The sequence below is a fragment of the Dermacentor albipictus genome, chromosome 4 (genome assembly GCF_038994185.2).
Source record: "Dermacentor albipictus isolate Rhodes 1998 colony chromosome 4, USDA_Dalb.pri_finalv2, whole genome shotgun sequence".
NCBI lineage: Eukaryota > Metazoa > Arthropoda > Arachnida > Ixodida > Ixodidae > Dermacentor > Dermacentor albipictus.
Window position 1 is genome coordinate 150,430,794 of NC_091824.1, and position 14,114 is coordinate 150,444,907.

A 14,114-nucleotide genomic window follows, 5' to 3' on the forward strand; every position below is an offset into this window, starting at 1 on the left:
ATTCTTTTGGTGTGTTGTTCGGTGTACGTTTCGATACATCCAGTGTGGCCAATTCCTCTCGTAGGTACGAGCCATGTTTTGAGTTTACAGCTTCGTCATCGTCATCAAGGCTAAGGCCTATTTTTTTATACGTGGTTTTCTTCCAATTGCTTTCTTCCCACACATAAAAAGTTTACTTTTTAAGCTCTAATGTTCAAATTGTTAACCCCCTTGTTATTTATACACCTTCATGGCCAATTCATTTATTCTTTTATTCATGGCCAATGGCCCACTGTGGGCATGGGGCACAGCCAGTCAGGACAACAACAACAGTCTGAGCGGTGGCCGCTACCGTGCCATTACCGGTGAGCGTTGTTCGTAGCTTTCGGGCGTCGATCCGAATAGCTTTTCAACAAATTTCCTTTGTCGATTCGCACTTTCCGTATTCACTGCTGTAGCCATTGGCAGAACGAGACAAACAGCCAGTCGGAGCGTGCCACAAAGCGCGTAGCGAACAAATTGCTTCACTTTGCTTCTATACTTTTGTCACGATGGCCGCAGAAACCAAATGGTGTAGCTTGGTCATGAGTACTTACCTCATCGAAGGGCTGCCACAACGAGAGGTATACGAAGTGCATTTGCCACAATACATCGCCTACAAGCCTGCCGCATTAGACGTCATAATACGCGGTTCTCCTGAAGAAAACAAAACCATAAGTTTGGTTATCGAATAGGAGCAGTGGCACCCCAGTCGGGCTGCTGGCGGAGCCTTACTATAAGAGGCCTTTGTACTGATTTGGGCGCCCGACTCCAATCCATGGGCAGGCAAAATTATTCCCAACCCACAACTGCCGTGTTTACCATGGTGAGCTTGTTGCATTGACACGTTAGAATGAATTAAATAATGAATGAATGAATGAATGAATGAATGAATCACAGCAGCTTTGAACGCTGATAACAATTAATTCTATTCACACTGTTCTGTTTCTGAACCAAACAAGGTGACCGCAAAGCCGATGCTAAGGAGTGCCGCAGTAAAATGAAAGTATTAACTAAGAAGGGACCGGTACCCCGCTGCTACTGATAGTCCCAGTCTGCGTGACAGACGCGGTCAGAATGTTTCTGGCTTACAAGTTACCTCGCCAGCACTTTCTCTGACGATGCTTCGTCATTCGGTCCACTAAGCTTTATGACTCTTGCAGTGGTTTCTCAGGAATTATTTATGGTGTGCTGTGGTGAAACACCCTGCTAAAATCCCCAATGGGGATTGCAGTATTGATAAATATTGATAAATAAGCAGCGATCTAAGGCACGAAAAGCCTTGCTCAAGTATACAGGGTGTCTCAACTATCATGCACCAAGATTTAAAAATGTGCATATACCAAGTAGCTGGACAGAACTTTTATGTTTGCCGTCGCTTGGAGATACTGAGATAACTTTTTGCATTCCGCTTAATTGCATAATGAATCTTAGCGAAATAATCACCTTCTGAAATATTATAATTCGAAGAAAAGAGTCAATGAGAAAATTGTAGAGCATGAAAAACACCCGATACAGTCTTCTGTTGCTCAATAGGGGCAACATAAAAGCGTTTTTCGGAGCATGAAAGAAGCTCACGAATACACGCAAAGTACCTCGAGCAGCCAGTCGCGCGGCAATTTAGCCTGCCCAGCGACATGGCATATGCAAATTTTACAGCGAAGCTACATATAGCTTCCGTCCGGCAGTGGTCGATGTCCGTCCGTCCGTCTATACGCGTCGCGTCGACACGAAAAAATTTTTGTCTCCAGTTTCTCGCGAATGCTTTGTGGCTCTGAATGTAATGTAGGTATCCTGGAAAAAAAACTATGCGGAAATTGGCCGATCAGACGACTCTATCATGACGCCGAGTTTCATTTAATTTTCATAGTTAGTTAGATCACAGTGAAGGTGTAGACGTTAGAGAATTCCCGTGTGCTGCCAATACATGGCCGTCTACAGAGGGAGCATGGTTACAGAAAACGGCTGTAAATCGTTTTAGCAAAACTATCAAAAAAAATTTTGGGGCAATTAGCAGCTATAAAACTTTACCATTACGCCGAGTTTCATTTACTTTTCTTACCTAAGTAGTTCACAGTGAAGTTGTAAACATTATGGAATTCCCGTTTGTGTCAATACATGGGCTTCTATGGGAGGTATACGGACAGCCCCATGTTTGTAATAATAATAATAATAATAATAATAATAATAATAATAATAATAATAATAATAATAATAATAATAATAATAATAATAATAGACAGGCAGTTTATTTAGCATTCAATTCTTATAAAGAAGAAAAGATGCCAGGACTGGAGTAAAAAGGCGCTTTCCAGCGGCTTGACAAAGGCTCCGGCCCTTATTGTATTTGGCAGGGAAAAACACATATGATATAAATCAAACGTATGCACGATATCTGACATTGCAATAACTAACTATAAAATAACATGTGAACATAGATTTACATTGTAATCATGATTTCTACTCGTAATGATTACTTAGTGCAATACATTCATATCAATACTATTACTTTAGATGCAGACGTCACAATCGCATATAAACGTCTTTAACGTGTGTCCAACAACAATAAAAAAAGAAGAAAAGAACGTATCAAGGGCATACATACATGTGGCTATACGAACACTTTACTGGTACGCATTTAAATGCATTCAAATCAGCGACGCAATTTTAATACAATTTATATGTTTTATTTTGATAATTTCGCAGAGAATAAAACAGTGTTCTGCAGATAACATGCGTTTATGGTATGTGCGCCTGTTTATTCATAGTTAGTATAATGCCTTTTTAATTTCTGCCGGGTAATTGAGCTTATGTCGATATTCCTTTCTGAAAAGTTGTTTAGTATTTTATTCTTTTACGGCCTTGTTTGGTCCGTGAAAAAGGAACCGCCCATATTTCGCGATTTCGAATGTCCTATTGAACATCACCAGGTTTTTCTAACTCGCAAAGATTAAGAAGCTTAGTATCATTTCGTCTCACGCTAGTTACGTATTTTATTGCAAGATTAAAATCATAGCTGATAAAAGGCAAGAACGTTATGTGATGAAAATAAATGTCCCGTATGAGCGTCATGCGCAAACTGAGCAATGTGGCGCAAACCTTTTTTTTTTAAGACAGATAGCCTACATAATTTGTTTTTTGGTCGTCGTTCCTCTCACAAGGTAGCAGTATAGTTGGCATGAGATGCGAATACAGAATTGTAAAGCAGTAGCTTCATTTTACTACTACTACTACAACTACTACTACTACTACTACTACTACTACTACTACTACTACTACTACTACTACTACTACTACTACTACTACTACTACTACTACTAATAATAATAATAATAATAATAATAATAAAATTAATAATAATAACCATATATACATGGATGCGCCGATTGAGTTGAAGCACCACAGCTTCGCTGCTCGTCCTTCTTGACAAAGTGGAAGGCCTGATGAATTTAAACAGAAATATTGGTGCATGATAGTTGGAACACCCTGTATATCACTAAGATTGACAACCTTAGAACCAATGTGAATCCCTGACGTGTGCAGGAACCACCCGTTTTTCCATCCCCCTCGCGTCCACTTTAAATATGTACATGATGAAGAATATCAAGAAAACTCCCATAGCCACACCATAGTTGTCCGTGAAACCTGATTGCTAGTTTTGATGATTATCAGTCTTTAACACACTACAACAATGCGTCATGTGGTAGACAGTAAAAAAAGGTATTCAGTTTTCATAATGAGTGCTAAGTATTTACCAAAAAGTTGCTATATGCTACGTATTTACCAAAAATACAACAAGTAACTACGAATTAAGAATGTGGCGTCAGTCTACATGTTTATTGAAGCTAACAGTTATAGTGAATCTCCGGGCAACCAGCTGCACCATACCGTCATGTAAATTTCTTAGAAAAAATTCTGCGTCTCAGTCGAAATTATTGATACTAACAATTACAAATGTTTTGCCTTTCTGATAGTATAAATGAAAATTATCTAGCTTATGTCTTATCAAGAGATCGACAGCAGGTTCAATAACAACTGAAAGCTTTGTCTTCAGTCTTAAAATTCTCAGTGCTTTCTGAAAACATGGTCTCTGGCATAGTGACCAAACAGTCTTCCTTCTCCAAAGTTACTGAGCTCTAAGTTCTCTGTCGACAAAATAAGCTGTCAGCGGTACCACAGACGTTCTGAACCAGTCAACTGAGCCCCGAAAGCACTGAGGCTGGTAATGGAACACAGTGAAAGCGTTCTTCTTAGGGAAGAAATACAGTAAAGCGGCGCGGTATAGTCTTAACAAATATAGAAGTTTCATGCGTGAATCAACACAGTGTGTACGACCTAGAGCTAAGGTTCTGGTGCGCTTATCGACAATAACAGCTTCTTCGAGAATCGGCAAGTTTTTGCATAGTGAAGAAGTAGAAAAAAGGTTCCTCTTGCTGGTTAGGACCTCTTGAAAGTTCATGGTTCACAGAAAGCAGAAGTGGTCGTTTACTGTCTGGTACTATTCATTCGCCGCGCAAACGGTTCTGGCGCTGAAAATCCCCATTAGTGTGGCAAGAAAACCTCAAGCAGCCCGTGTGGAACCCAACTTGCCGCAATGACGACAGAATAACACATATACAACTAGCATGACCACACCGTTGTTGCAGAAGGCCGCACAAGGACTAAGCTTCATGAAGGCAGTCACGGTTCAGGGCCAATAGGGGTGTAGTGCTCTCATGGCACATGTAAATAGCAAGGAAGAAAGCTATAGTTTTCAGAATGTGCACATAACAGGGAGAAAGATTGTCGCAGGTCGTCACAAGTCGTCGGCGAATCGTAACACGTAGTTGCCTTAGTCGGGAATCACTTAAGCGTAAACGCTGATATATCGGTGTTACATCGTATAACCTTTCGTTACGCTGTCGCTATAGCAAGAACACTTCGAAATTCGCGGACTGTATAGTCTTCTTCACACATAACAACGAAGAAGTCTGCCTTATGGCCAAGCATTTGTATATATCGTCAATATTGTGGTAGCATCTCTGTATCTAAGCCCGCAATTACTTTTGCACAAGGAGGAATTGTCTTTCCTAAGCAGCTACCCTTAAACTGTAGACGCAATATTGACGGGACGCTGAATTCTTTGAGCATGTGCACGCAGATCTTTGCGTTTTTTTTTCTACAACTGTGCGACCTTTCAGTTAATATGACTATTCTAGTCGTCATATCAACTATAGTCATTGTAGTCGTCATTTTCGTTTTCCTGACCCGCCGTGGTTGCTCAGTGGCTATGGTGTTGGGCTGCTGAGCACGAGGTCGCGGGATCGAATACCGGCCACGACGGCCGCATTTCGATGGGGCCGAAATGCGGCCCCATCGTATATGGGGCCGCATTTGACAGTGCGGTCCATATATGACAGTACGCATTTCCAAAACGATTTTGGGTTTTCTCTCAAGTCCTTGGTTAATTTAACAAAGAAGGTTTGTTTGGCAGATTTAATTGTCGCTTTCATTAAATTATTTATCTCTTGCTTGCGTTTCTGAGTTGCCAGACTGGTTTCGGCTAGAAACGTTTTATACGGTCGTCTTGGGTTCCTTATAGGTTTGCGTATTTCTACGTTAAACCAAGGTTTTTTTTTTTTCGGTGCCGCAGGTGCCTGTACGGAACATGAATTTCGACTATTTGAAGTATTGAAGGATTTTGTTTCGAAATACTGACCACAATGTTAACGGACAGCGTTCGTTTGACAGATACTGGAAAGTAGGAAATAAATTTTCAAGTTAGGTCCTGATAGCGGCGCAGTCTCCTGTGTCGTAGCTGTACACGTTTCTTTGCGGAATTTGCGCCATCCGTACTCGATGTATGTTATGTTCTATGACACCTACCCTGTGGTCACTAATACCTGGGCAAACAGTAACGTTTGATATTATGTTCGGCTCATTGCGAAGTACTAAGTCTAAAATTCCATTTTCTTGCGTAGGTTTCAGTACGCACTGCTGCAATCCATTTAATGCATGCAGTTCTTCGAACTCTGTGTAAATACGGGACCTATTACCAGCCACAGATCCGGCATTCCAGTGGAAGTCTGCCAAATTGAAATCACCCCTAGAAATGCGCTATTATGCACAAGAGATGGCATCTCAGAAAGCAGTCCGAATGAGTCGCTGCTGCCGGGTGGGTGGTAGAATGTCCCGTACACTACATTGCTTCCTTTAGGTAATTTCACAAGGCACCAGACAGACTCAGAATTGCATTCAAATTAAATTTGTGTACTTGACAATGCATTTGATATCAAAATAGATACTCCCCCGCCATGTCCATGCCTATGTTTCCGATAGACAGTAAAGCCAGGCAGAAAGATTTCTACATTAGATATAGACTTGTCCAACGGTTTAACACGTACAATGTTCATGTTTTCTAAAAAATAACTCGGAAAACGCTTAAGTTTCGCCTTTAAGAGTGGAACGCCATAGATTTCAAGGGTCCCTGACTGCTTGTCGCGCTTCCCGGCAACCGCAGCTTTTTTGCAGATGCACGGAGGCAAGCGTGATGGTGGCATTGCAAGGAAATGAACTTGCCGCGCCGCTAGCAAAAGTGGTTTGTGTTTGAGTTTCCGCGTAGCAGAATTATGTTTTCTGGTATATTCAAATTAAGCTCCGACGCTATCATATATGCAGGTTGTGGTCAGGTCGTGCTTTACAATTTTTCTACACATTTCACTTTGAGGAATTCAATTAGTTCACTAGCGCCTCAGCGCCACTGCGGGGCCTGCGTAGTTGTGGTTCAGAACGATTTTTCGCCGAGCGACATTCGGCGCCGACATCGGATATTTTGCGATAATGGGCCCTTAACACTAGCGAATTAATAGCCTTTTCATATAGGACAGCATCCATGACTTTTGCGTCGGTGCAAAGTGTCTAGATGGCGCCAACAAATGGTCAAGAAAGCTTTCGCTTCCTTTGAAGTCACTGGAAACGTTAGCTATGAGCGGCTAGAGCGTCCGGTTTGCGAAATTGTTTGGCGATCATAACGTCCGTAAGCCTGAGGAGACGCGTCCATCATTTTTCTTGCGGAAAGTACTGTAAGACGCAACGGGTACGAAACAAACACTGGATATGAAGCGCACACGAGGTGACACTGGGGAGTGCACTATATCCAGTGTTCGCTTAATCCCCGCTGCGTCTTACAGCACTTAGTGCTAGAAAGCTGAACACACCAACGAGCCCAATTCATAGCTTTTCGAGACGCGTCGACATAACAACGACAGGATGGTAGCTAATGAATCATCTTAACTTGAACAGGCTTCCCGCGAGGTTCCGGAGGAGCTCTGTTCGATAATATTTTTGGTCCGTTAACAATTATGCCACTTTAGGAAACGCAGGCCGTTGAATAATTGCTCGTTGTTACTGTTACTTTGTTTGACAAACCTAATTAGACGTTATACAGAAGTTAACGCTCATGGCTGCAGAAGTTTCCAACCCTTTTTCGCCAATCATTTCGGGCATTGTTTCATCAGTCGTACGTTATTGAACAACCGTGCGTCCCAATTCACAAAACATTTCATTCTTAAAAACAATGATTATCCGGAGACTTTCACTGACAATATTTTCGGCATAAAATTTCGTCTGTAGCCCGTTATCTCTAGCGTACGAACGGTTTGTGAGGAGACACCATAAAATTTTATTACCTTTTAAACTGGTGTCACGATGGCCATACATCATTCTAGAGAACAATTTGTACACCCAGCTATCCATTCCACCAAGCCAGCCAGGGAGCGCTCGTAGACGACTGCAGCCCTTGCCGTGGCCACCTGGAGCGCGCAGTGGTTCGTGGTCAGCGCGTCTACCTGAGCTGTGTTGGTGGTTAGTATTAACATCGCGCGATGCTGCGTTGTTTGATAAGCTGCCGTTTGTGCGCTGGGCGCTTCTGCTGGGAAATCAGGCGCAGAATATGCCCTAGAGTTGTTTGAAGCAGCGTTTCAGCATATACCTGAGGGCCTGCAGTGTGCCCTTACGTTCCTGAGGGCCTGCAGTGTGCCCTTACTAACTTTATGGCACTGCAACCCCCAGTCACTGAATTATGCAGTGTAATATGGGGTAAACACACCTGAAAGCTTTATATGTAGCTGGGCATGTTAGACTGGTCGCAGGACTCGTATGGTATCGCGCCAGCTCAAGCTTTTCCTGACACAGGCCAAAACATTAGGTAAATGGAAGTTCACGAACAGAGTCTAAAGAAACGAAAACAGGGCCTAGTAAGCAAAACTATATATCACATTTTCTCTCAGTGATGCTCTGAATGCATACAATGTGAGGCAGTTTACAGGCTTTCATTCCAGTTTCTCATTAACAAATCTAGCTTTAGCAAACTAATGCCAGCGAACAAAATTGAATTGGTCAACAGAAAATAAGATGACACTGGCACTTACAGTTGCGAAACTTTATGCATTTAAAAGCAACAAAATCTCTCGCGAACTTCAGAAGGCGACAAGTGGTACTTGCTATCGCGCGCACACACACACAAGGCCACGCGGGCAGAATCAGAATTTCACGCATATCTCTAAAAAAACGAACCGGTCAACAAACAGAAATATCTCTATTCGTCGCTACATCATCGCACTTAAGCTGCTACAGGGAACGCAGCTCTGTATATTGGTAGCAAGCTTCCACACCATCTGTGATTTGAACCACAAGGTAGCTAGCTCGCCGAGACACAAGTTAGAACGCCTTATCAAGCGAGTCGGTGCTCAAGGTCATCTCACTTTGTGTTTAAGCCTTTCATGTACAGGTGGCATGTTTTTCTGCAACACAAATTTCGCCTTCTCCATATGTGTGCTATTTTTATTATGTTGTTCTCTCTCTCTATCCTTCTTGTTTTCCAGAAACGCCATGGTTTTCCTCTCGACTATCTTAACTCTCAGTAAGTATATTAGCATTTAAAGAAAGTTTGCTTTAAAGCGCTTGAGCTGTTCAGTGATGCACCCCTCCACAACGGGACTTAATAACGCTCCGTGGAACCATACCCGTAGTATTACAACAAAACTATTGCTTTGATATGTTTTACATCATTCCACAGATTGTTGTGCAGAACTTTCCACATTTTGTGAAATCAGATTTTTCTAGTGTGTGTGTGTGTGTATAGGCCAGACGGGCCACACACGTACACATTTTTTCCTGCAACCAAACGCTGCAGCGAAAGCCGTTGAGACGAGAGCGGTATATGACTAGTGGGGCGCACACTTTGATTTTCAAGTTAAGGCTTACAAAGGCTCTCACTTAAACCAGAAGTGCATGGTTTGTAGGGCCGGGCACTGTCAGCTTGCTATTCTAGTCCCAGAAAATGGCTTTCTTTTTTCGTACGTCTTTCTTTTTTTGACAACTGTAAAGCTAGCCTTCTTAGAATTCAGTTTGCAATAAATAAGGGCAGCATGGTCGCCTTTGCAGGTGCTTGCAGGGACAGCTTTTTCGTTTTATTACATTAAAGTGCACGCACTGCTGTCAGGACAATTGCACGTGTACCTCGTTTGAACGATGACTAAAGCAGCCTGTACTTGGTGATGATATACATTGCAAACAGGCAGATTTGCCAATTATAAAAGCTGCAGTCCTAGCATTTGTCCCGGGTAGGGGTCCTAGGTAGCAGTCCTAAACTGTACGAGCGACCTCGGAGGCCGCGTTTGCAGCGGCAGCTTGCATAAATACAATGAGAAGTGCAGCACGTGGGAGCACGCCTCGAGCAAATTAAACTGAGAGAGAGAGAGTGCTGCAGCTTTGGTACTACATATACTACTACTTTTTGCAACATATGTGTCAATAGTCACTGATATCTCTTCGAGAGTGCGAGTAAAAATAGAAAAAAAAAACTTCGTTTTTGTTCATTTCGGTATGCAACGAACGGAAGTTTTTGTAATCAGAGGTTTCTCCCACTTTGTATGTTTGTTAGCGAGAAATTATACAACTAACGTGAAATGATGCCGCGTAACTATAGCGAAACTATTACTGTGTAAGCATTTTTCCCGAAAACTTTGTTTTCAGTAAATAAGGTGCATCCGACACTTCGAAGCACCATTCTGTCATTCTAACTTGATTTTTCTTATTGTCGCTTTAGACGTGTCCCGTTTAATTCTTTGTTAATAAGCTTTGCTTGAGGAGGATGCAAAAAAAGCTACGCAAGAAAATAAATGCAGTTTACGTTAGACAGAGGCAGAAAGAAAAATAATTTGCTGAGCTTGACGAAAACACGCAGCTACGTAGGCTCAGGTATTTCAAAGCAAAGTGTTCAGGGCAGGAATTTCAAGTTATTTGTTTTTGTGCAGGCAAGACTGTGAAATCATCACGTAAGCTATCGCAAGGCTATACTAGGTCAACTAGTGCGAGGGAAAGTGAAAACTGGGTGATTAGTATATGTTACATATGGTACAAAACAGAACCAACTAAAGCCAGAGTAAGTCGAACTGATTCTACCCGTTATAATTCCATTTTTTGATTATACTTATATATAGCTGTTAGCCAGCACTCGTCCAGTCTGTTACGCTTCCTTTGTGTCATTTAATTTGTTCTCTTTTGCATGGACAGCATAATTAAAAGGCGATGGTATATAACAGATACTAAAGAAGCCCTTAATTCATTTCCAGGAAAAATATGTTACAATACTACCGGGTCAAGAGTAATAGCACTTTTTGAAATTACCGGAGGAGGGACACACATTAGCGTTTTCATAAACTGTAACGGTAAACCCTTAACTGTCCACTCGTGAATGTATTCATACACTTAAAGTATATGTTGGCGCGCTATACGCAATTAATTTTACGAATACAATTTTATAATAATCGTAAGATTAACTGCTGACCTAAAGAATGTGTGTGTGTGCGTGCATGCGTGTGTGTGTGTGTGTGTGTGCGTGTGCGTGTGCGTGTGCGTGTGCGTGTGCGTGTGTGTGTGTGTGTGTGTGTGTGTGTGTGTGTGTGTGTGTGTGTGTGTGTGTGTGTGTGTGTGTGTGTGTTGAAGAAGGGGCATATTATCCCACCATATAGCAAAATTGACGCGCCTACTTTCAATTGGAGAGCCAATCGGAATGTGGGGTTAGGCGGATGCTGTTTCTCCCCGTGATGGCACGAATTGGGAGAGTTCACATGAAAGAATGCTAACTTAACGTTCAATAAAGAAAAAGGGAAACGCACAAAGGAATCATTTTTGGCACAAATGCTTTTTCACTACGGGAAACATAATTGCACATGAAACTCAATGAAACGTAGGTCTAATGAATAGGAATCTGGTCAGCGGCTTTTGTATACAGCGTCCACAACTGCATTTCCTGCATGATTTGCAGTTATAATGTTGCTGTTCATGGAGGTGCCAGGATGGTTTCTTGGCGTCATAGGATTCGGACCGGTGGGAGTAAGATCGCACAGTGTTGCAGCCAAGTGGCAGTCTCTGCATCGCGGCCGCATCAGAAAAGATGACCTCTTCGCTACACTGCAACAATGGGGAATGCTGGGTCTACCTTTCACGGTCAAGATGTTCCTTGGTTTCGCTGGAATCATCGTCCGCTCCATTCTTCTCCTATAGGATTCGGACAGACCTCTTCCAAATTTACCGTGTGTTGAGAGCCGTGCAGGAAAAGGGCAGTGTCTATCTTGTTTACAGGTTGCGAAGCACTCCACGGCTTAAAAATTACGTGATAAAAAGGTCAATCGAAATTGTAATCAAAGCAGTTGTGAAAATTATACTCAGTAACGTTTGCGAGCCATCTACGATTACCTCTTTCAAAAGAAAGCTTACCGCACTGTTTTACACCATTTTCATCGCCGTTGATTCACCGTCTTGCTGTTTACCTATTTCTCCTTCGCAATATTCAGATTTCAAACACAAATAAGTGCAGGTCTCAGGAGAGCGCCTGAACTTCAAAATTCTGTTATTACCATCTCCCGATGGCTGCTGACGTTAATACGCTTGTCCTTCAAGCAAACTAGCGACAGACCATATTGGTGAACAGATGGTTCATTACAATTTCCAATGATCCTTCTGATATGTTCACTATTCAGGTTCAATACTATTTACATGGTGATTCCACGCCTATAAGGAAATCAGGTTTAGGTGAAGCTTTCTTTTACGTTTGAGCAAATGTGAAATGTAAATAGCGTGCAAATGTAAACGTTATTGATGAAAATCTCGGCTCAAAAATGACTCAAATGGAACACAGCTTTATGAATTTATCTGTAGTCAAATTCTTGAATTTTTATGCCGCCGACTTTTTTAGATTCTGAATGCACGCTTAAGCCCAATTTTCTATCTTTTATTATTTTTCCACACGTTCACCCCTTTTCCTCCCAACTTCTTCACTTCTTAACTATTGCCCTGCTTGTCTATCCGAGTACGTACCCTTTTAGGGCATTGCACAAGAATGGGCACATACATGCCCAGTGGCCCAATTTCTTGTGCGGTCGTGGTCAGAAAGCAAGTAGGATTAGTATTTTAAAAGTGCTTTATTACCATTAAAATCGGAAACTTGCGCTAAGGATCTGAAAGATTCCGTCTGATGATCCTATGTGTGTTATCTATTTTTGTGTGTTTACTTCTTATTCTTATTTTTTAAAGTTTGACGACAATAGTACAAGTAGCTTTTTCATAAATATGGTTTCATTTATTTTTAAAGTCTTCTTGTTCTCTTAATACACACTAAGCATTACTATAAGGAGCTTTCAGCGGTAATACCACCATATTTTCGGCCTGCCACCATGGAGGACGGGAAATCTCAGGGGCCTTGACGTCACTCTTCGTGAAGCAAAGTGGCGCCGTAGTCGTCATTACTCCGCCATAGTGTTGGACCAGATTCTTCCCTCTCGTTTACATTTCTCGCCTTCGGCGCGCTACCATGGGCACAACCACGCCAGGCTACGTGCCGTAGCGACCTGACCAACGGTCCAATCTAGGTGTATTTCATCGCGATACAACCTATGGCAAGCCCATCTGCAGTTTATGAGATATCACACATTTGCTCGTCGAGGCTTCATCGGAATCGTTTTGCTTTATGAACACGTTTCGGGCGGCCACTCACAACGGAGGTGTGACAAGCCACAGCGCACCGACGAACGATCTGGCAGAGAAGAACATCGTTAGGCATTTAAATACACTGACTGTGGCCTGAGGTATGCTGTTCTCGTGGTAAATGAAGCTTCACGGAAAGAAAGTCCTGCGGTGCCGAACAGTAAGTGAGTATGTGCACGGCTAGCGCGCTGACCGGGCCCACGTACGTGCAGGCATACGTTCTTCTGTCGAGCCTTGTTCACTCTTGCACCACATTCGCCAACCTTCATTTCCCTGCGCATCTCGAGCACACAGATAAGATTACTGCAGTAAAGGGGTTCGTCCCTCGATGAATCACTGTAGCCTCTTCATTACCAGCCTTCCACATGTATGTTTTACGTGCCACAAATGCATCGACGTTGTCAAAAGCAGGGACAGCACAGTTGTGACTGACGTGCAATGTGTTTATCGTACATAAGCTGAAGCACAACGGTTTCAGTCTGTTATGACTCGTTAACATGCATCCACCAAAGACAGGCAAAATATCCCCACGTCGTCCTTCGTCCGTGACGTGGCCTACGGCGTTGCATGCAGGCTCGTTTCATGGTTTTACTTCTTTGAGTCCCACCTGGCCGCAGCAACAGCTGAGAGAGCACAATCTAGGGGCCCTATAACGCAAACATATTCTAATATGTTTTTTATTCCAATATTCTGACGTCAAATTTGCGTAACCGCCGACTCAAGCATCGGGCAGTGACCCGCAGGGTTTTGTAAACAGACAAATCAAACGCTCTCCTCGTTTCTGGGAGGTCAATTTTGTTTGTTTTAAAAACAAATAACATTTCCTACACTGAGCGGCTTGTCCTATTTAATTCACTGATAAGTGGCGAGGAGCCCGCTCAAGTGGAGAGGAATTCGATGGCGCAGGGCCAGTGCACTGAAAATTGATAACTGGATGAAGAGCGTATAGTACCGGCGTCTGCGATTGGTCCGTTTTCCCTTACTTAGCTCGCGGCGGCTGGTCGAAAATTGCAGCGGCATGCAACGGAAGGTTAAGAATGCCGCTAAAAAGGATCCTCAGCAAAGAAAAG

At 42.6% G+C, this 14,114-nt stretch overlaps 1 long non-coding RNA gene across 1 annotated transcript; it reads left to right on the plus strand.

The window, feature by feature from the left end:
• Positions 1-281: 281 nt before the first annotated feature.
• Positions 282-11,619, plus strand: LOC135909768 (uncharacterized). The gene is made up of 4 exons (XR_010566787.1): positions 282-344; positions 7,725-7,860; positions 8,880-8,917; positions 11,327-11,619. It is a non-coding gene; the product is annotated as an uncharacterized lncRNA (long non-coding RNA).
• Positions 11,620-14,114: the final 2,495 nt, after the last annotated feature.